The 24,220-nt window shown below is 35.0% G+C and overlaps 1 pseudogene; it reads left to right on the top strand.

Moving 5' to 3' along the window:
• The first annotated feature begins 22,609 nt into the window (after positions 1-22,609).
• On the top strand, positions 22,610-22,996 carry LOC145679073 (protein GVQW3 pseudogene; annotated as a pseudogene).
• The last annotated feature ends 1,224 nt before the right edge of the window (positions 22,997-24,220 follow it).

Genomic DNA, 24,220 nt, shown 5'->3' with positions numbered 1-24,220 from the left:
ATTCAGTGGGATAAGTCTGGTACAGTACGTATTCATGAAAAAACAATACCAGGTTCAAATATTATAGATTTAGTAAATGATGTTGTTCGTACAAGAAAATATTCAAGAAATCCTATAGGTATTCATGAATTTAAAAATTTATTAGAAGATCTTAATGTTCCTAAAGAATTTATTGGTACACCTATTAGCACGCCAGCATCAAAAGTGAAAAGTAGTAGTAGTAGTAGTAGTAGTAGTAGACAACGTATTCGTAAAGTAAGAAAATCTCCTAGTCCTGCAGTAGTAGCTAATTTATTTAAACATTGGAAAGAATATAGTATGTAAAATGACAAAATTATCAAAAATATATTATGATTATTCAAATCCTGATTCTTTATCAAGTATACAAACATTACAACGCAAAACAAAGTTATCTAAAAAGAAAATTAAAAAATGGTTAGCTTCTCAAGATGCTTATACATTACATGCACCAGCTCGTAAAGTTTTTGAACGTAAAAAGTATTATGTTAGTGCACCAAATGAAACATTACAAATGGATTTAGCAGATATGCAAAATATTGCAAAGTATAATAATAATTATAAATATATATTATGTTGTATTGACATTTTTTCACGTTATGCATATTGTGTTCCGTTAAAAACAAAGAAAGGTCCTGAAATGGTAAAAGCAATAACAAAAATTTTTAAAAATTTCAAGTTACCTGTGTTTAACGTACAAACAGATTTAGGTGGTGAATTTTATAATCGACATGTAAAACAATTGTTTAAAGAATATGAAATTAATCATTATAGTGTTCATTCCGAAATTAAGTGTGCGTTAGCAGAACGCTTTATACGTACATTAAAAGAAAGATTGTATCGTTATTTTACTGCAAAGAATACTTATCGTTATATTAATATATTAGATCAAATTGTAAAAAATTATAATCATTCATACCATTCAAGTATTAAAATGGCACCTGCACAAGTAAATGATTCCAATGTGAATCAAGTGTGGGAAACATTATACGGAAATAAAAAGAATAAGAAAAATATAACTTGTAAATTTAGTTCGGGTGATTATGTTCGTGTTAGTAAGTATAAACATAAATTAGAAAAAGGATATTTACCTAAATGGTCACAAGAAATATTTATTGTTGACAAATGTATAAAGTCAGATCCTGTCACTTACAAATTAAAAGATTGGAACGGTGAAGAAATTAAAGGAATATTTTATGCAGAAGAATTACAAAAAGTAATTATAAATTCAAAGAAAACATATCTTATTGAAAAAGTATTGAAACGTAAAAATGGGTGGATGTATGTAAAATGGTTAGGATATCCATCAAGTATGAATTCGTGGATTAGATCAGATTCTATTCAGTCTGCAAAATGAATTCGAACTTTACACACGACTTTTACGTTACTCTTCCTTCAAATGCAAGTAGCAATCTTTTTGATAATAATACAACATCATCATTTCGAGTTAAATTGGCACAACCTATTGATTTACGTGATGGGGAATGGGGTGTTGCATTAACACAAATTAATATTCCGTGGAGTTTTTACAATGTTGGTGAAAATGAAGAAATTATAATTACTAGTGTTATCGATGGTAAAGTTGAACGCCACCATGTTCCAATTACACCTGGATATTATTCATCAATTGAATCTATTCTACAATTAATTCCTGAAAATGCTCGTATGTTACACTATTTAAAAAATAAAAATCAAATTGTTATTAAACATTCTTTGAAATTAGAAGATCAATGTATGATTGGTGTTACACCAGGATTACAACACATTTTTGGATTTATTAATGAAAATACGTATGATGTTAAAAAAGTTATATACACAAAAGTTAGAAATGTTGATTTAATATTAGCACGTGGAAAATTTCCATGTGATTTAGATTATAATATTCCCAATACAATTAATGTTTGCATTGATATTGTAAAACAACAACAAAATATAGGACCATTAGTTCGAAAACTTAGTGTATATAATGTACAACACGGTCATGTAAAATCTTTTGTGTTTCACTCACCACATTATGTTAAAGTTGAAAAGAAATATTTTGATACGATAGAAGTAAACTTAAAAGATGAACACGGGTTAAAATTACCATTTCGTTTTGGAACTTCAAACCTAACACTTCACTTTAAACGAAAATGATTTCTGAAAGTATTGATGATAGTTTTTACATTACACTAGTTTCAAATGCTAGTACAGATGTATATCCTACAAATAGTCCAACACATTTTATTAATCAATTAAAAAATAATATTCGTTTATCAGAATCCGATTGGTATGTAGGATTAAGTGAAGTACATATTCCATTAACATGTTATAATGTTACTGAAGGAGAAAATGTTATATGGTACAAATTTAAAAATGCAGAACCTATGAAAAGTAAAATTCTTGTTGGATATTATCCATCCATTCATCATTTACTAGAGGAATTAAACGCAATATCAAGTTTTATAAAATTTAGTTTTTCAAATGTTGTGCATGTTGAATGTGATGAACGTGTAGAATCAGTGACATTGTCGCCTACATTAGCTTTACAATTAGGTTTTTCTGAAAAATCAGATCTTGTTAAAGAATCTCGTGGATTCAAACAACCATATGTAGATATCGGATATCCACATCAAATTTTTATATATACAGATATTATACAATATCAATTTTTAGGTGATACAAAAGCACCATTATTACGTATAGCAACAATCTCTGATATTAAATACGGAAAACTTCAAACAATTACCTTTGAAGATATTCATTATATGCCACTTGCAAAATTTTGTTTTAACACAATTGAAATACTATTAAAAGATCATGCAGGGCGAAATTTGCCATTTCGTTCTGGGACACTGACCGTAACACTACATTTTAAACGCTCTCCTGCATCTGCTAAATAATAATTATAGGAAAAAGATGAGAGCAAGACGTGTTACTTATCACCGTGGGCGCGGAATACCATATTTTTCAGGACCTGTATATCAAAGGGGACATGGTATAGGTAGTTTCTTTAAAGGATTATTTCGTTTTGCTTTACCATTTCTTAAACAAGGTGCAAAAACTGTAGGGCGTCAAGCGTTACAAACCGGTATGCAAGTTGCGGGTGATGTATTAGAAAATCGACCATTTAAAGAATCTGTTCGTGCGCGTGTAAAAGAAGCTGGTAATAGTTTAAAGACAAAAGCAATTAATAAAGTTGGGCAGTTGCTAACTGGTAACGGCAAGAGACGGTCACGCAAGAGGAAAGCTCCTGCAATTGTAAAGTTTGGACCACCAACAAAACGTAAACATATACACGACATCTTTTCATAATGGCGCTCCTAAATTCAAGTAGTTTTGAATGTTGTACCAATGAATTTGATTTCTTTTCTATACCAATGACACAAACAGCTATTGAAGCAACTACAAATGCTGAATATCGTCCTATTTCCACATTAACCTCAGAAGGACCTATTGAATTTGTTATTCCAGGAGAAACAGGGGAATTTATTCATCCTGCATATCTATATCTTTATGTACGTTGTAAAATTACTAAAGCTGATGGTACAACTTTAGCTAATGATGATACTGTTGCACCAGTAAATAATTTCTTACATTCATTATTTAGTCAAATTGATATTTCATTAAATGATAAATTAATTAGTTCTTCATCAGGATCTTATCCTTATCGTGCATACATTGAAACATTATTAAATTATTCTTATGATGCTTCTCAAACACATTTAGCCTGTGCATTGTGGGATAAAGATACTGCAAAAAATTTTAATAAATTAGATAATACAAATGCTGGTTTTCAAAAACGTGCTAATAAGGTGAAAAATAGTAAATCTTTTGAAATGTATGGACGTCTTCATACTGATATTGTAAGTTTAGATCGTATGCTTCCTAACAAAGTAAGTTTACGTGTAAAACTACATCGTAGTAAAGATAATTTTTGCTTAATGTCTCCTGAAAATACAAGTTATAAAGTTGCACTTGAGGAAGTTATTCTTCATGTACGACGTATTGATGTAGCTGCAGATTTAGCTATGCAATTAAATACACGAATGGGTTCGGAAACGGCCAAGTTACCTCTGACGAGAGTGGAGACAAGATCTTATACTATACCTGCACAAGTAAAGTCTTACAACATTGATAATCTTTTCCTGGGTAATGTTCCTAAAGGCCTGGTTATTGGTTTCATCTCCAACACAGCCTTCAATGGAAAATCACATCTTAATCCCTTTGAATTTCGAAACTTTAACGTTAACAAACTGCAATTACAAGTCGGCTCAAAATCATTTCCTCCCAACCCCCTCACTCCTGATTTTAATAACAATTTATATCTTCTAAGTTACTATACTTTGATTTCAGGTACTGGTATATATTATCAAAATTATTCCCATACTGTTACTCTTGATGAGTATCCAAACGGATATGCTCTGTATGCTTTTATTCTATCTCCAACAGGAACTTTAGACGATAACACGTGGGATGTGGTACGCGATTCCCCTGTAAATTTAAAAGTATCATTTTCAGAAACTTTAACTGAACCTGTTACATGCATTGTGTATGCACAATTCGATTCTTTAGCACAAGTAGACAAAGATAGAAATATTTATACTGATAACACCTTCTAATTTATTCAGTTGAGTAGGATGAGGGTTGTTGTACACTTCTCGGCGTATCATGATAACGAAGATGACTTTATTGTAAAAGAATTAGCCATTGTAAATCCTGACGTTCCCTTTTTCCAAAATTGGATTTTTAAACCACCATTTCCTTTAAATAAGTTAGCTGAGCCGATCGTAAGTACAAACAAATATCTAGGTGAGAATGTGTATGGCATTACCTGGCACGAAGGCGATGTAGAATATTCCCATCTTAAAGAAATACTTCAATCATATTGTTCAAATACTACAACAATATACACCTACGGAATAAATAGAAAGTGTTTTCTTCAAGAAATTCTTCAAAGAGAAGTTACAAATTTAGAAGAAATAAACTGTCCAAAGTATACTGCATTAAGTTTTCACGTTCATCGGTGTGCACATAATAAACATCGTTTCGGACAATATAGGTGCAGTGTTCATGAAGCATTACTGTATAGTGAATATGTAAAAGTGTATGACTATGTCTTACATGTGAATAACAGTGATAGTTACATACCTACTACAATTAAAAATAATAATCTTCATCATGTATAGTGACGAATTGTTAAAAGTGTTACTAAGTGATAAAGTGACTGGTGCAAGTGTTACTGGAATTTACCCTATTGACAGACTTCCTGTAACGGTAGAACCTCCTGCTGCACTTGTGATTAATCTTGATACATCTGATTCTGCTGGTTCCCACTGGGTCGCAGTGTACATCAATAAGAAAAAACATGGGTACTACTTTGACAGTCTTGCTATGGACATTCCCAAAGAAATAAAAAACTTTTTGTCGAAAAATACTAAAATGTACTTTACGAATAATCATCAATATCAACATGATAATTCTGTGTTGTGCGGGTATTTTGTGTTGTTCTTTTTGCATCATATTATCCGCACTCAATCATTTCAAAAGTGTTTAAAAATGTTTAACAAGAAAAATTTGAAAAAGAATGATGATATCGTTTATAAACATGTGAACAAATTTTTTAAAAAAAGAAAACAGAAATAATTTTTTTTATTTTTTTATTTTTTCTTATTATATGTTTACAATTTTTTTATTTTTTTTATCATATATACAATTTTTTTTCTTAAATTTTCAATAAATTTTTTTTTTAAACTTACATCCCTGCATTTTATTTACAATTCCTAAGAAAAACATTACAATCTTGATAATGCATTAGTTAATGCTGTTGATCTTTCATATTTCCACCAATAATTCAACTGATGTGCATTACGATATGCACATCCTGATTTCTTTACAATATTTGTATGAAAATTACAATAATCATTAAATGTGTTTCCACATAATTCACTTAATGGTGGACAATGTTTTGTTTCTAAATCAATGACATTATCTAATGCAAATATTCTTTTAATCCAAAGAGATTTCTCTAAACCTTTACAATAAAAGGATGAATTCTTTGAACATAATTGATATACAAGGTTTCGTATGCATGATACAGTATATCCAGTTTTGCTATTCCATTTCAAACCATGTAAATTTAAAGTTAACCAATCAATTTGTTTTTGACATCCTAATGATAATAAATTATAATCTATTGGTGATTTTACCAAGCAATGGAAATTTACTGTATCATCGCATGCAGTTAAACAAAACTCACGAATGATAAATTCATTATCAGACATTTTAAAACCTTGAATATCGATAATATATTGATTTACACATGGTGAAATTTCATTTGTGTGATAAATGAAAAACGGAATAATCTGTCCAACAAATTCTGTATTTTTTAAAAGATCACAAATTTTACGCATAAACCATATAAATGAGATTTCACTATGTTCTTGTTCAAAAACTTCAAAAAGTTCACTAAGAGTTTTATCAAGAGATAAGTACTTCGTTGCAAATGTTCCAGTATTATGAAGATGAGTACAATCATGAGGAAGATTTAACTTGCATTCCATGCATTCAATTGGATTGGTGTTACGTAAGTATACTTTTATAGTTTTTAATACACAGTTCACATTAATGTTTTCATCACTGCATAACACACATGAAACACTAACTCTATTCGAATACATTTTCTCAATCTGAAATATTCGCTTTCCGTTTGTCTTTTCTTATAAAAATGTCCAGTAATTCCGGAAGATAGTCTGTATCACTTAATAATTCCACATACGTTTCATAGAATTTTTCTCTTGTTAATATTCCAATAATATGGGTGTTTGCATACAAGTAAAACACATCTTCTTCAACACTAGGACTTGCAATAATACTCCATGCACGGGTTTCCAATGACTCTGGGTGTACATTCATACAATCATGCGCAAAATCGTGAGGGGATCCTTCTCTACATCCATCGCATATTAATGTATCGTTGAAATCCCATTTTTCAATAGCCTTCTTTATACATTCACGGTCCACCTTTTGACTATTACAACAACAATCTAAACCCCAAAATCGTGATGTTCTTGATAATACTGCTGGTGATGACGGTGGCGTTGGTGAAACTGTTGTTAGCACTGGTGAATCTATTGCATCAAAATCATATTCATCATCTGACGATGATTCGTATATTTCTGTTTCAGCATCGGATATTGCTTCAGTGTTAACCTCGTAGCGTTCTTCTTTCTCAAAGAGATGCATGGTGTCTCTATATATATTTTCCGCTATAGCCCGTATTTAAAGTATTTTCATAGCCACAAGGTAATCACGTGTTCATCATTCGCCGCGCAAAACTTCTTTTTATTACCAATTAGCAAAGGGGCATGATTCAACATGTTTACCTGCCACAACCTCAATCTTCTTTGTATTCTTCGCCGACAATGTCTTGTGTTCAACTACCCTGGCGCCAAACTTGTTTTTATTACGCTGTCGGCACTCTGTGATGTGTACTAAACGTGTCGTCGATTTTCCTTTGTATTTGTCTTCATGTTTTAACACGCACCTGTTACCCAACAACGCCATCTTTCCCTCTTGCACAACGAGTTTCCAAAAAGCGCGCGAAAAGTTCAGTTCATGTCTTAAGTTCACCAGCGAAAGACGTACAAGAACCACGCTCTGTATATGTACCAGCAATGCTTATCATACCGCACTATACATATTCTATACACAAAATTTCTAGTATGCTCACACAGTGTTCGAGAAAATAAAAATACGATCCGTCAAATTAAGAAGTCCCGCATGAATAAAGTTTATTCCCTCCAATTTATTAGGAAAATACAAGTTGCTATGCAAATGATCGAATTAATTAATATAATCACAATCAGAGATTGTTCTATGGAGTATGCTTTAGCATACGATTTGGGAAAAATAATAAGGAGCTTGCAGAGCAAGCAATCCGTAAAATAAGATGTTCCGATTAATTTATTAAAAGAATTAATTAATATAATCACAATCAGAGATTGTTCTATGGAGTATGCTTTAGCATACGATCCAATAAATAAGGAGTTTGCACAGCAAACGATCCAATAAATAAGCAGAGTATGCTTTAGCAAACGATCCAATAAATAAGGAGCTTGCTTAGCAAGCGAACCAGTACAAATTGCTACGACTAATTTATTAAGAAAATACAAATAAAAGAATAATTAATTTGATCATAGCATAGCTGTTAGAAACAACCCTATCAAAATCATGTCCTTCAACCTCTTTTCTAGAAACTACTCCATCCCTCCTAACACTCAACCTTTTCCAGGAACCCGTCTAACCACCTAACAAACAGGGTAATAAAACAACCTCCCCCTAAAACCTCCCAAGGCCGACACGGCCATATTGACATCAAATGTATACAGTCATAAAAGCAATTAAGGGGGCAATAAAATCTATTGTCGTTGACAAATCTAGTCATTTCTACTGAGGCAGACGATCTTATCGAAAACCTCGAGGCAGACGATCCTACTGAAACACTCGAAGCTGACAATACTATCGAAACCCTCGGAATTTCGAGTCCTTCTAAAGAGCATGGGCATTTTTTTTTCTGTCCACGAAGTTTCGTTATGCATATTCCTGACAAGTCAAGTAATCCAGACAAATACAAAACAGATAAAAAAGTAGATTTTTTTAAAAAAAGTTTTAGAGCGCTGATCTCAGATATGGGGAGTTCCTGGTTCAATTCCAGGCCATGTTAATTTTGAGGAAGAATATTACATCCGAGGGTTTTCTCGGGATTCTCCCATTTCTACTTACATTCTCAGTCTACCAATTTACAATCAATAACTAAGGGGTATAATTCTGGGACGAAAAATCTAAAGATTTAATCTTTTACAGAGTTTCGGTGGACATTATGCTTCTGGATTTTTCTTGTAAGTAATATATCCTTTTTTTTTCTATTCTTTTCCCCTGAAAATAGCCTTGTGTCAAACGTAATAAGGAACAATGGATAATATTGCATAGCTAATGGTTCGTAAAAGACGAATACGTAAGACACTAAAATTTGATTTAAGTATAGAGAAGCGTATTTTAAATAAAATGGAAGAAACAAAAAAAGTCACGAAATTGAAATTACAGAATGAATCAAGAAAGGAAGCACCAAACGTTTCATGAGTTACTGTTATGGACAATAGCCAACAGACTAGGAGAGACAGAAGCGATTTCATTTCTATGATTGCAATTACTCAGGCGATTGGTCTTGGGTAACTTGGTAAACTTACGGCCGATAACAGTGGCTCGATTTCTTCTTTCTACCTTTGTTGTTCTTTTGCTATCCCTATTTGTGTAATAAGTTTCGGCTACAACCAGCTCCCACCCTTTTACGGTTCTTCCACGAAAAGCAAACGACTCCCATTCATTCCCCCCTTCCCTACTTCTGCCCTGCAATGTTTCTCAAATGGATCCACTGGTTACTCCAATCTGTGTTGACCTTCTCATCCATCTTTTTCCAATAATAATGGAGAGAAACGGATGACTTTCCCCTTTTAGTTACTGTCACGGTTCTCGGTAGCCGTGACGCACGCTGTCACAGTGATCAAGCCGGATTAGAACAGAAACAGTGATGTGTTACAGCTTGCTTTTAACGACATACAGTTAACACATAAAGTGTGATTTGTTTACCTCTAATATTCAAATTCAAATTCTTGGAAAATAGAAAATAGGAATTAGAAAATAAGAAAATCAACAAACTGTCTTCTAGCTCTGGAAAATTATGTCCGTTTTAATGGCTAGTACTATTCAATAATCGAATCTTGATGTTCAAAGTTTTTAATTCTTTCTAAAATCTTATCTCCCCCCCCCCTAAAAGTAGAAGTAGTGTCTCGTTTTCCCATGTTTACGGTGCTCGGATTGTGAAGCTATTGTATCTTGTTTCCAAATTTCATTGACGCATCCTCAAACCAAGTTTACTATTCTCTACTTTAATCTAATATAAATATCCTACTTTCCTCGAAGATTTGTTCACTACGATGTTCCTTACCCTTATCTTTACTAATTTAATATACAGGATTAGTCAAAATGATGGACCAGATTTCAGAAATTTATTCTGTGAAATCTAATAAACAGGCACGTAGCCGACACTCCCTTTGAAACCAGAAACGAAAACAATAAGGGAGGCTGAAACAAAAAGAAATGAGAAAAAGAAGAATTAGCGTTAAAAATAAAAAAAAATTATGCTACTATAGTCCGCGTCACCCGTATTGGCATGTGCCACCAGGCAATAAGCTCACAGTGCGCTGTTACTAAAATTGAAATTTCAGGGAAATTTCAAGTTTTCGAAAACATAGTGCCATTCTGTAATAGTGTGGACATTTATTTTATCATAATTTTTCGTCATCGCTTCTCTACAACATCAAACATATTATTTCACAACAGTTTTTTCTGCTCCTTTAACTTGTCGTTTGGAACAGACAGTAGTTGACGGAATAATAAAAACAAAAAAAGTTATGTTGAAAGAAAGTTCTGTTAATATTTAATTCAACAGATAAAAGAGCGCAGATACTATAAAATGTTTTCAAGACATTATTGGATATGCACGTTTTATAATAGTAGATAGGTACTTTTTTTTTAATAATAGTTAAGGTCGTAATGAAGGGAAAATTGTTATATTTGAGTGAACAGAGGCAGGAACTTAGATTGTAAAATCTTTTTCAATACTTTTTTTTAATATTCTTTTACTTGATATTTCTTCATAGTTTGTTATTAAAATACTTACTAACATATCCTCATTTTGCTATCCTAACAAACCAATATATGTTGCCAGTAAAACAGTTTAGAATGATCGAGTCCCTGGTGTGATAACCATAGTATTTTATGTCACGGACCTCCCCCCCCCCCTTCAATTACGAAATCCTGACTACGTGCCTGCTAATAAACATACGTTATTTTGAGACATGTGCTTCGGAAGATTAACTTTCAAAGTATAGTTTTCACGCAATATTTCCACTTTCTACTGCTAAGAGTTAACAGTGAGCATGAAATGAATTGTTGATATTGACCGCAACATCTACAAAAGGTCTGGGAGAAGATAGAGTATCGGGCCACGCAAGGTACTCACATAAAACATTTGTGACAAGTTTGAATAAAACTTTGATTAGTTTACCTTTCTTAACATATCTCTCACAGTAACATATGATTACTAGAATTCACAGAATAAATTTCTGAAATCGGGTACATCATTTTGACTTGCCCTGTATAATAAGTGTGTGTGTGTGTGTGTGTGTGTCTGTTTGTCACCAAATTCTTGTATAGAAAGGAGCCATCGAATTTTGAAAGCAGATAACTTTTCACCAAATTTAATTGTCTACAAGCAGTTTTTCTTTATTTTCCATTTGAAGGGGATTAACTTATGTAGGGGCCACACGTTCAGGAAGTTTAAAAATTACAGAGTATCTCAGAAGCCCCTTCAGATAGGCAACCCAAACTACTCTGCTGCCTTGCGCATTCCATACGGTTCAGTAAATGCGAAGAAGCTACGTATATAAAGCTGAACATTTTTGTTCGTTTGCTTGCCCATTGAACTATTTGATTATTATTATTATTATTATTATTATTATTATTATTATTATTATTATTATTATTATTATTATTATTATTATTATTATTATTTTGGAATAGAAGTCCACACCGTTAGTTTGCTACACTGCTGCCTTGACGTACTTTTAGGTAATTGTAGCGAAGAGACCGTAGGCTGTTTATTTATTTTTTAATTTTTCTGAGGGGAGAAGGAATTCAAAATTTATGCCAAAAATAGAGTATCTCAGAAATCCTTCAAGTTAAGGAAATGAAACTCAGTATACAAAAGCCTCCTTAAATATAATTGAGCACACATCACAGCGATTACGAAAATTTCACTTCTAAAGGAAGGGAGGAAATAATTTCTATAATATTTTAACATTATGTACTCATGAAATGTTAAAAATAAGGAAAAGAATCCATTGAAATACATTTTTGAAATAGTTAGCATTGGGGTCGACTTGGGGATTTATCATTATACTTCGATGGAAATGTGTATACTATCCTAAGGGGGCTTAACTTTTCGCCAAGAAATAATATACAGGGAGCACCTGATAAGGAATCCCTCCAGTTAGGAACATGAAACTCCAGCATGCCAAAATCATTTTAAAGTATCTCATTTATGTAAACTACCATAGACTGAAGTAAACCTATATTAAATAAAGGTTATTAAATTTTAATAAAAGGGATTGCTCATTGTAATACTTGTACAAACTTACCAAAAATATAGCAGCTTCATAAATAAGCACACTGTTGTAAACTAACCCCATGCATAAGAAGTTTAATAGCAGTCAATTTTAGTATAATACAAAATAACAAAATCTATTTTGCGAATGTAGAAAGAAGTTATAGCAATACAATCGTTGAGCAATTTAACAAATGTTTAATTAGTAAAGTAAGGTCTAACTTTTACTTCATTTAGTATAGGAAGTAATTTTATAATTGATGTTATCAGTATTTGAACTGAATTTCTAGACAAGAGGGATGAACTTAATTACCCAAGAATATTTTCGGAATTTTAAGCTCTTTCCCACCGTCAAAACTACGTACATGAGGCGTGAACCTACAATTCAACACAAAGCACTTCCTCTTGATTAAATGATTAGAGTTATTGCTTTATGTGCAAGGCCGGATTCAATGTTTTTCCCTAGGCTGAAAAGTGCTTGCTGCCTCCCATCCTGACGTAGAAAAAATACAAAATTTTATCACAACAGAAAATGAAAAAATGCATGTATTTTATACCTACCTTTGTTTCAATATTTTCCTTTTAATGCATTTTTGTCTTGAATCTGCTGGAAAAGCACGTTTCTGTTGTTATAAATTTATATATTTATCTATTTATTTTAAAATAAAGTTACAGAGAATGATGAATTTTATTTTTATAATATGCTCTAGTGTAATAATAAACGAAATTTGCTTTCAGTTTTGATCCGTGTGAATTTTCAAACTGGAACAACAATTTAAACGAATAGAATAATATTATTTTGAATATTGAAATTTGTTCCTACTGTAATACAAAACGGCAATTTTGATCAGAATAAATAAAAATGATACATATATTTTTTAAAATATTATCCTTTTCTATACAGATCATTACAATTTAAACCGGAAGTGATTCAACTTAGTAATTTCCGGTTTCAACGTTTATTCACGAAACACAAAAACGGTAAGCGATAGCAAGAAGCAGTTTTATGCAAACGACTGAGCATCTCAAGACAACACTATGACTATCTGAAATACTAGACCGAAACCGGAAATGGTTCAAATTTGATATTACTTTCGATTTTAACACTAATTTACACAGAGCAGAAAAGATAAGAGATATCGAGATGTGATTTTCTGTAATCGATTTACCGTCTCAAGGGTAGATATCATCTTCTTCATTAAAATTTTCTTCAAACCAAAGGTGGTTCAAATTAGTCATTAGTAAGTTTCAATGTTTATAGCCATAAAACGAAAATGATAGCAGATAGCGAGAAGTGGTATTTTTGTAAACTATTCAGCGTCTCAAACCAATATACCTCATTACAATAGATCAATGCTGACCACTTTACCAAAACCATAAGGGGTTGAAATTTACTACAACTTCCGGTTTCAATACTGTTTTTCATAGAGGAGAATCGGTAAGAGATATCGAGATGTTTTTTTTTCTTCAATTGATTCAGTGTCTCAGGAATATATAAGTTATCTCCTCCGTTAACTTTCTATTCAAACCAGAAGTGGTTAAAATAAACGATTTTGGTTTTAACATCTATTGCCATAGATCCAAATGGTTATTAAGTAGCGACAAGTAGTTTTCTGCAAACGATTCAGGGTGTCGGGAGAGAATATCATCACAACCTGCAAAATTGTATCAAAATCAAAAGTGGTCCAAATTTACTGGTACTTTTGGTTTCAATAGTGATCTCCATAGAACAAAATCAGGAAGAGATACCAGCTTTCTTTGAAGGGGGGAGGGGGAGGATTTGATTCAACGTTGCAAGAATAAGTTCCATATCCTCCGTTGATCCCCTGTTAAAATAGACCCTTTTCGGTCTCAACGTTTACAGCTACCGAACAAACGTGCTAAGATATAGCGACAAACTGATTTCTCCAATCGATTCAGGGTGTCAAGAGAACATATTTTCGCAAACCACAATGCTCTATCAAATCTGGAAGTGGTTGTAATCTACTTCTACTTCCGGTTCCAATACTTATTTCCGTAGAGCAAAAGTGCTAAGAAATGTCGAGATGCAGTTTTTATTTGCAATTGAGTCAGCTTCTTAATAGTACGTTCGATCTCCTTCGTTAACCATCTATTCAAACCGGAAGTAATTCGAATTAACAATTTCTAATTTCAATTTTTATTGCCACAGAGCAAAAACAATAAGGTCTGATATGGATTCAGCGTCAAGAGGACAGGTTCTATCTTTGATCTTATTAATCTATTGCAACCAGTAGTAGCTATACTAGCTAATTGAAGTTTGAGAATTGATTTCCCATTGTTTGGAAGTCTACCGCAGTTTCACACTGTGAAACGAAACTCACTTGTAATTTAATTTCAATTATTACAGTTTTTTTCTTTTTAGCGTACGATCTTTCCACGGATCGTACACTGAGAAAGAAAACGTATGTGGCGCACGTGAAAACATAGGTTACATGTGTAAATCCTGTAGTTTTTGGACTTAATGTACAGCAAACGTATAACTAAAAGTATATTTTATATGTACTTTCCGCGTAAGTGTTCTGAATAAACATACTTTCCGTACGTACGAACGAAATAACTGTACTGTATACCGGCGGTGAGGATCTCATATACAGATCGACGTATGTAACATATAGCTGATGCAATATACGGAAGACTGTTAGATGTCATAGATCCTGCTACGGCACGATGTAACACCTAAGCGGAAAAAGTATGTAGCAACCTATGCTCGGTAAAGATTTCTGTAATAAACATAATGGTTCCGTATATTTGTACAATATACTGCTGTCCCGATAACAGATTTTTCTCAGTGTAGAATTTGTCTGTGGCATGTGAACTGTTGTTATTCCATATTTATTCAATAAGCAAATTATTTTATTAGAGGTGTTGCGGATGAAAGGTATGAATATTAATTTTTGGTTTACTTCCGAAATCCTGTCTGAATTCTGCTTCTTATTACATTGTACACTTTTGTTATTTTGACAATTAAACGTTGTTTTTCGGACTTTCCCCGGCTTGTTCTCCTGCGTCTCTGATTACGGGCCTGGTCTTACCTCATAACATAATATTTCTTTGGAAGTTCCTGCGAAACTGGAACTGGAACTATATTTATTAAAAGTGACTATGACAGAGTAAACGGTGATTGCTATTTTCGGATCTTTCTCCCCTGACAGTTCATCATTCTCTGTATCCTTTTCTTTTCCTTCTCTTCTTGTCCCTTCTTCAGCGACTACTCTGTTTTGGTCCAGTGAATGTAGTAGGAGTCCAGATCCGGGATTGACCCGACCTATAAATCGGTTTAATAACTGAAGGTCCGTGGCCCATTTCCGCACTATAACCATGAACTTTAACAATTTTAGGATCAGCAGCGATTGCGTAGGATGGGTATAAGCAACGGGAAAGGAGGGGGTAAAAAAAAAGAAAAGGAGAAAGGGAAACAAGACTTAGGAGCATCACAAACTACCCAATTCATAATTTATAGGATTGAACCCCTGAAACGTATATAAAGCTTCTCTATAGGCATTAGGCCGATTTTCTTAAATCCAACTCCCAATATCTATCATTTTCAATAAATTGCTTGGGAGTATATTTTTCGAACCATTTCACTTTCAGCGAATATAAGAACCATCCTTTGGAATCACTCATGCCAGACTTTCCGCTTTCAATCCACTTCTTCTCTACCCTGCTCTTATTTTTCTTCACAAGAAACTCACCAAGAACATTATATTGAATTCTAAAATTAAGAATTGTCATATTTTTTTTAAAACTCTTTCTTTCGTTTCCAAATAAACACGGGAAGAATGTTCCTTGTCCTCTTTACGGAAAATACTATATATAGTATAGGGCCTAGGTATAACAACACGTATACCTAACTTCCACTGTTAAAAAATAGTGGCAATGTCACGTGTATACCACGTGAAGGAGTTTGGTTTCTATGATGCGATATTTTATCAATTATAATTAAAACCGGAAGTGGCAGTATATGTCTAGTATTTCCGGTATTAGTAAAGAAAACGTGGAGCTAGAATAAACTCTGGGCACATTTAATTAGTTGCAGAAAACCGCTTCTCGCTACGTATTATCGATTATTATCTATAGCGCTCAACATTAGAACCGGAAGTGGTTGATTTCTTCCACTTCCGGTTTGGATAGAGGGTTAAGAGACAAGATAGTATCTAGCCTATTCTTTGAACAGGCAATGAATTTCAAAATTTAAAAAAAAAAAAAACTTTTTGTTCTCTCTCACCGTTTTTAGTCCTTGCAGATCAATATTGAAATCGAAAGTTGTAGTGGATTTCTATCATTTAAAAGTTTCAGTAGAGAGTTGAGGATGAAAAAGAAATCCGTTCTTGGGATGCTTAATCGACTGCTGGAAATCGCTTCTTGTTATCTATTACCATCAACGTTATAGTAGCAAATAGTTGATTTCTATGATTAGCAGTTTTAATGCTACCTTCAACCAAAAAACTCGATTCCAAACTTTCAGTCTTTTACAACCTGGCCAAATTGATGGTGATATATCAAAGTAATCACTTCTTTTTTTGTTTCCTACACGAACGGATGGACACACATTGTTTCTTGTTATTTGTCTCTCGGATGATGGACACATGGGCAAATATGGTAAACCAATCTCCTTAATTATCATTTATAGCACTTTTGAGGCTAAGGCTATGTAGTATGCCTCAGTGTTAGGAGAATGTGTATCACAGTTAGAAGATAATTAATAATAGATACAATCATTAATCTACTTAACAGTGCATTTTTTTTTTTTACATATACAGTACACTACTAAATAAACGATCTCTTTCACCAGAATAAAAACTGTCAACCAGGGGGTGCACTTACAGGGGTCCACTGGGTCCCGCCCTCCCCGCCGAAACTTCGTAACTCATCACACATTTGTACACTTTTTCAATAAAATTATACTTGTATAACGAAATGATTGATGTAGCATGAAAATTTGATCTTACAGTTCATTTGTATTCATTCTCTTATAAAAACAATCTAGTTTTATAATTTTTTTCCTTGAAAATATAGATGGAAATATTTTACAATTACTTACTGTCTGTTCGGATGCAGAATAATACCCGTTCAATACTACATAGACATAATGGTTTGTTTTGTAGTATTGGACTTTTCCCGGTCCCAAAGGTTGGACCCCTCCCAACAAAAGTTTCTGGATACGCCCCTGCTGTTAACTATTGGCGACATACTTTTTAACGAAAATAATTGTATTTTCATGAGTTTTTTTCGGAATCTACGCATGATAATTTACTTTGAAGCAGTGGTTTCCAGTCAGTGTATCGCAACACATTGATATTTCGCGAAATGTTATGAATTAAAAAAAATCATGAAGGATTTTAAATACTAATTAGTTACAATCAATAATTAAGACAGACTGCATTGTAGTGAACGCCTCCAGCAACATCAACAATGCTCACTTCTACATAAAGTCACCACTTTAAGCAGACTATAGAAACATTAGGGTCTTACCTATTAATAATTTATATTATTATCAATCAATAAATGAAATCAAACAAGTGTGTCGCAGTGTCGTAGCCGGTCAGTAAAGTGTGTTGCCAGTAAAAAGAGAAGAAAAAGAAAAAAGTTGGGAATCACTGCTCTGAAAGATGTCATCTTGTTCTGCAGGACGTAATCTATCGACTTATGCATGTCTCATCTTTGGACAAAGTTACAGTGAAAAAAATTAATAATTAATTTCATTATCCATTTATTCATTTGATCATTAACCAAGCCTCTGCTAAAAAAAAAAAAAAAATATATATTTAAAAGCAGATGAGAGTATAATATACATGGCGACATTTCCTAATCTACGGAACAGATTTCAAGATAAATGATCCACCCTCAATGGCGTATTTAAGAGGGGCTTCCGGGCTTAAGCCCCCGAAATTTTATTTACTATATTAAAGTAAATTGAATATCTTGCAGAATTTTCACATTTCCAGGACTGAAGTAAGCACAGCCCCCGAAACAAAATCGTAAATACGCCACTGTCCACCATATATATATATATATATAAACTCTTTCCAGCCTTAGAACAAAGTAGACATAAACAAAGCGAAATGTATTACTCTGCGGCTCACACGTGCTTCGGCAGCCAGAGACGTGAACAGCAAGATCGTCTGCTAGCTTACTGTCGTCGCATAAATTCCACAGTGTTAAGGCTATAGTTGCTTGGTAAATAATTAGCGCACTGACACTATATTGTAAATATGTATTTTCTTAAATCCTTATATAAACGAGCTTACCGCTATTCCTGTGTCCTCTTTTGTGTTTTATAACACGAGACGAAAATGGATTATTGTCACATCATCGTCGCCACGAAACTCTGCATTCTGCTATAATTTTAAATGAGTGGGATAGGCGCGCGAACGCATACGCATGCGCAGTAAATACTATATGTCCAAATACGCGTGAGGGTGAAATAAAGCTACATCTGTTGTTAAATATTATATATATTGTGCTTTTTATCACAAAATGTAGGATAAATTCAGATATCTTTATTTGAAATTATTATTTTAGTACGGATTATATTGCGGTAGGATACTACTGCAGTGAGTCCAACAACCAATCACTGATCATCGACCCACTGGTAGTCAAGTGGGTTTGTTTACATCTACTTTTTTCTAAAAATGAAATGAAATCTTTGAGTTTTACGTCCCACGGTTATGCCGGTTAGGCTAAAGGAGACGGTGATTATGAGAGATGAGTGAAATGGTGGAATTAAGAAAGTGGGAGGAAACGGGAGAACCCCGAGAAAACCCACGAGCACGGTGTTTGTCCACCACAAAGTTCACTTGGCGGGGGCTGGGATCGAACCCCGGACCCCAAGCACCAGAGGTGAACGCTCTACCACTGAGCCACCGCGCCCCCCTACTTTTTTCTAAGGCTGGAAAGAGTATATATATATATATATATATATATAGGGTGTTTAATAAGTAATGGTCATAAATTAAACCGTGGATAGTACAAGCCAAAACTAATAAAAAAGTCTTAGTAAACATGTGTCCGCAAACGCTTCGTAACGGAGATAGGGGCTGTCAAAAGTGTGGGAAAATCAAGTTTAGAGACGAATATCTCAAAAAGTATGAATCGGAGAGAGGGCGGTCCAATGAATGACTATCGAAGTCAGACCTGCGCTATGTAGAAATGCATGGTTGAGAACTCTGCAATGCGCGCGCAAGGGATTCTCCAAAGAAGCGGAGAGATTCCCGGAAAATTTTCCAAGGAAAGGGGGCTCGAGATGAACATCGAGGGCGAGTCTATCCACCAGTAATTCAAAAGTCGTGGTACTAGGTCGAAAGCTCGAAAAGATACAAAATGGCGGACAATGTTTACGTGCCGTAAGTGGTTGCATAACCAGCAGGAAATGAGAGAGGCAATCGAAGTGTGGTGATGTACGTTGTAAATGGCTCCAGGAAGAATTCCGACAACTAATGCATACGTACAAGTGTGGCAGCACTTAGGTAAATCAAACGGTATTCAAGGCATTGATGAAGCATTATGTGCTAAGCAGTTAACATAACAAATATCCGCAAACTGGATTGCAATGGGAAAAGCATGACAACATTCGAGTATGTGGGAGGCGAATCTCAAACATTCCGCATGTTGAACGCGTAAGAGTTTTACAACAAACAAAAAATGATGGACATGTCGTGTTTGTCCATATCAACAAACAGAAATCGTCATGTTGGTAATGTGTACAGTATTAATCATAAGGTAAACAGTAAATACCCAGATGTGTAACCACAGAAGAGATTATGAAAAATTAACTTACCTCTATCGTTAAAGTAAATGTTTGGAAGTGTCGTCCATTCATGCGAATGCATGCTCGTACCCGTCTTTGCAAAGATCCACATACTCGTGATAACATGTCGGCATCCTGTTGAATATGTCCGCAACATTGTTCCACCCTTTCTCGAAGGTCTTCTAATGTTGCAACAAGGGTAGAATAAACTTGCGATTTCACATGGCCCCAGAGAAAGAAATCTAAAGGATTTAAGTCCGGGGAGCGCGGTGGCCCAGCAATAGGACCCGCACGTACACTTTCGTCCGAATCGGGCATGTAAATGTTCTATGACACGGTTAAAGAAATGTGCTGGCGCTCCATCATGCATAAACCACAGTCGCTGACGTCTATCGAGATGTATATCTTCGAGTAGACGCGGCAAATCGTGTTGGAGAAATCGCAAATATGAGATCCCAGTTAATGCATTAGGAAGAAAGAATGGTCCTTCGACCTGATCACCTAAGAGTCCTACCCACACATTTAAGGAAAACCTAAGCTGATGTCCTACCTCCACTATTGCATGTAGATTCTCAGGGGCCCATACATGAGAATTGTGAACATTTACAATGCCATCCCGGGTGAATTGTGCTTCATCAGTAAATAGGATGTCATGAGTAAAATGAAGATTGCCAGTAATTTGTCTGCGAAGCCACTGCCAAAACTGCATTCTCGCCTGAAAGACTGTGGGGGTCAGAGGTTGGACACGTTGCAGATTGTATGGGTACAACTGCTGTTCATGGAGAATGTGCCATACGAGAGCATTGGATACGCGTTCGGCAAGTCCCACACGTCTTGTGCTCGTTCCTGGGTTTTCGTCCACTGGCTGTATCACGCGTTCTTCTAATTCAGTGGTACGTACTGCCCTTGGCCTTCCCGGCCTGGAACAATGTGTAAAGCTCCCATGTTCTCGTAGCCGCTGATGTATTCTGATGAATGTTCTTCTTTCTGGTTGCTGTCTCGTAGGGAAAGTCTCGCGATATAACTTAGCGGCCTCTACCGCATTCCCGTTTGCTTTGCCGTACATAAAGTGCATGTCAGCATACTCAATATTACTGTACATTGTATCAATAGCAAGGTAAACAATAATTTAGCAACACACTAATAGCACTAATTAACACTGTACAAATAGTATCCCCGTGGCTTTGCAACACTACTGAAACTATTGCACTGTTCCCCGCAATACGGTGAAGTAAGTACATCCACAACACTGTAAAGGCACGCGCATTTGACACCTCATCAACACACAGAATTACTACATTCACTGTAGACGAACAAGACAAGTGAAGACAAGTGAAGACAAGTGAAGACAACGAATCTCTACACTATGAATCATTCTCCCAAGCGACTACTCCGGTACGACGAAATCATGTAGACCAGTAGCAGAACCCTTCAGGCAACATAATAAACAAACGTGGAAAGGCAAGCGTGTTTCCAATTCACGTCTGTAATCGAAACAATGTACTGTTCTTCCATTCCATATTTCCTGGCTTACCAGCTGATTGAGAAGAACTGCGTGCACAGTTTTTTTTTTTTTTTACGTATACGTACAGGGGATGAACCAAATAATGAGCAATCTACAGGCGCTCGATTGATTAAGTTATTGTTGCTTTAAACGAGCTTAGGAGCTTCGAAGGACGGAACCTACGATTTGGAAAATCTGGGATTAGAACCACTGCATTCAGTGGGCATTTCAGTGGATTTGAACCCGCAACATCATATACCCAAGGTGAGCTCAACGTTTGTTGCAACCCCGATTCAGTATTTCCAGCTGGCTTGCATGTTCTACCAGTGTTCCTTTCGACCGCTCAATTCATTTTCACGTATCGTTTGTTTTACCTTGGTATTGGTACAGTAAAGGACTACTCCGTACTTGTGGATTCGTCGTAGAATTGTGCTCTGAAGTAGTTCACAACATGCACCACCACCTTTCTTCGACTGTCCTGTCATTTCCTGCTGGTTATGCAACCACATACGGCACGTAAACATTGTCCGCCATTTTGTATCTTTTCGAGCTTTCGACCTGGTACCACGACTTATGAATTACTGGTGGATAGACTCGCCCTCGATGTTCATCTTGAGCCCCTTTCCTTGGACAATTTTCCGGGAATCTCTCCGCTTCTTTGGGGAATCCCTTGCGCGCATTGCAGAGTTCTCAACCATGCATTTCTGCATAGCGCAGGTCTGACTTCGATAGTCATTCATTGGACCGCCCTCTCTCCGATTTATACTTTTTGAGATATTCGTCTCTAAACTTGATTTTCCCACACTTTCGACAGCCGCTATCTCCGTTACGAAGCGTTTGCGGACACATGTTTACTAAGACTTTTATGTTAGTTTTGGCGTGTACTATCCACGGTTTAATTTATGACCATTACTTATTAAACACCCTATATATATATATATATATATATATATATATGTGTGTGTGTGTGTGTGTGTGTGTGTGTATGAAACCGCCGGCAGCGTGTGACCTTGGGCCTGCTACACTAGCACAGCACGTGGCAGTCACGAAATATTATTCATTGTGGAGTTACAGGTTGAAGAGTGCGGTCGTGTGCTGGACCCTCTTAACAACAATGGAAGCACGCAATATTGAGCAGCGCTACGCAACCTCCTTCTCTGTGAAACTTGGCGAGACTGTCGCAGTAACGTACCGGAAGCTTCAGCAGACTTTTGAAAATGAAGTGTTATCAATGACACAGGTGTATCGATGGCACAAAATGTTTGCGGAAGGGAGAACACAAATCGAATATGAACACCGCAATGGGCGACCCACAATAACACGAACGGAAGAGAAAATAGACAAGGTGAGGGAAAATTTGCGAGCGGATAGACGATTAACCGTGACAATGATTGCGAATGAAGTGAACATGACTCGAGAAACAGAGCGTCTAATATTAACTGAAAATTTGGGAATGCGAAAAGTGTGTGCGAAACTGGTTCCGAAAAATCTCACACAGTAATAAAAATATGACCGGAGGACTGTGGTGGCTGATTTGTTGGACCAAGTGGAATTTACTGAACAGAATTATTACTGGTAATAAAAGTTGGTGTTTTCAATATGACCCAGAAATGAAACGTTAAAGTGCGCAATGGTGTTCGAAAGATTCGCCACGACCAAAGAAAGCCCGCATGTCGAAGTACAAGGTGAAATGCATGCTTGTGTGCATGTTTGACTCCAAAGGAATTGTCCATAAAGAGTGCGTACCTTCAGGGCAGACAGTAAATCAACATTTCTACATAGAAATTCTCGAAAGACTTCGAAAATGCGTCCGTTGTGTTTGCCAGAGATTGCTGACAACTGGATCCTCCGTCACGATAATGCATCAGCCCATATTGCATTGTCTGTTCGGCAGGATTTGGCATCAAAATTCATTACAGTGCTACCACACCTTCCTTATTCACGCCCAGTGTGATATTTCTGTTTCCAAAGGTGAAACGACACCATTTTGAATCAGAAACAGACGTTCAAACAGCAGTAACACGGGCTTCGGCAGGCATCCCAAAAGATGACTTTCAGAAATGCTACCAATAATGGGAACACCGATGGAGTAAGTGTGTGCAGGCACAAGGGGAGTACTTTCAAGTTGATGACATTGTGGTTGGTTAGAAATGTAAGTAAAGTTATTTTTTCCAACAATTCTCATTACTTTGTTGTCAGCCCTCGTATGCAGTATATATATATATATATATATATATATATATATATATATATATATATATATATATATATATATATATATATATATGTATATGTATGTTTGTATGTATATCTATCACACAAATTGAAAGGGGTAAATTTATTCACAGAGAGAAAAAACGTATGTGACATACGTGAAAATGTAGGTTACATGCGTAAATCCTGTAGTTTCTGGACTTAACGTACACCTATAGGTAACATCCTGCAGAAAACGTGTAACTGAAAACATGTGTTTTATAATACTTTCCGTATAAACATTAATCAACGTACTTTCCTAACGAAAGAAAAAACTATATATATATATAGGCAGTCAGGATCTCATATACAGATGGGCGTATATAACATAGCTGACGTAAGTAACATACATATACGTATGTAATATACGTAAAACTGTTAGATGTCAGACATCCTGCAGTGGCATACCATCTATGCGGGAAAAAGGCAGTACGTATGTAGCATATGGATAACGTATGCTCGTATAGATTTC

This window comes from Thermobia domestica, chromosome 2 (assembly GCF_964235325.1).
Source record: "Thermobia domestica chromosome 2, izTheDome1.hap1.1, whole genome shotgun sequence".
In the NCBI taxonomy this organism is placed as follows: domain Eukaryota; kingdom Metazoa; phylum Arthropoda; class Insecta; order Zygentoma; family Lepismatidae; genus Thermobia; species Thermobia domestica.
Note: the sequence above shows the minus strand (reverse complement) of the source record. Positions and strands in the feature narration are given on the sequence as shown.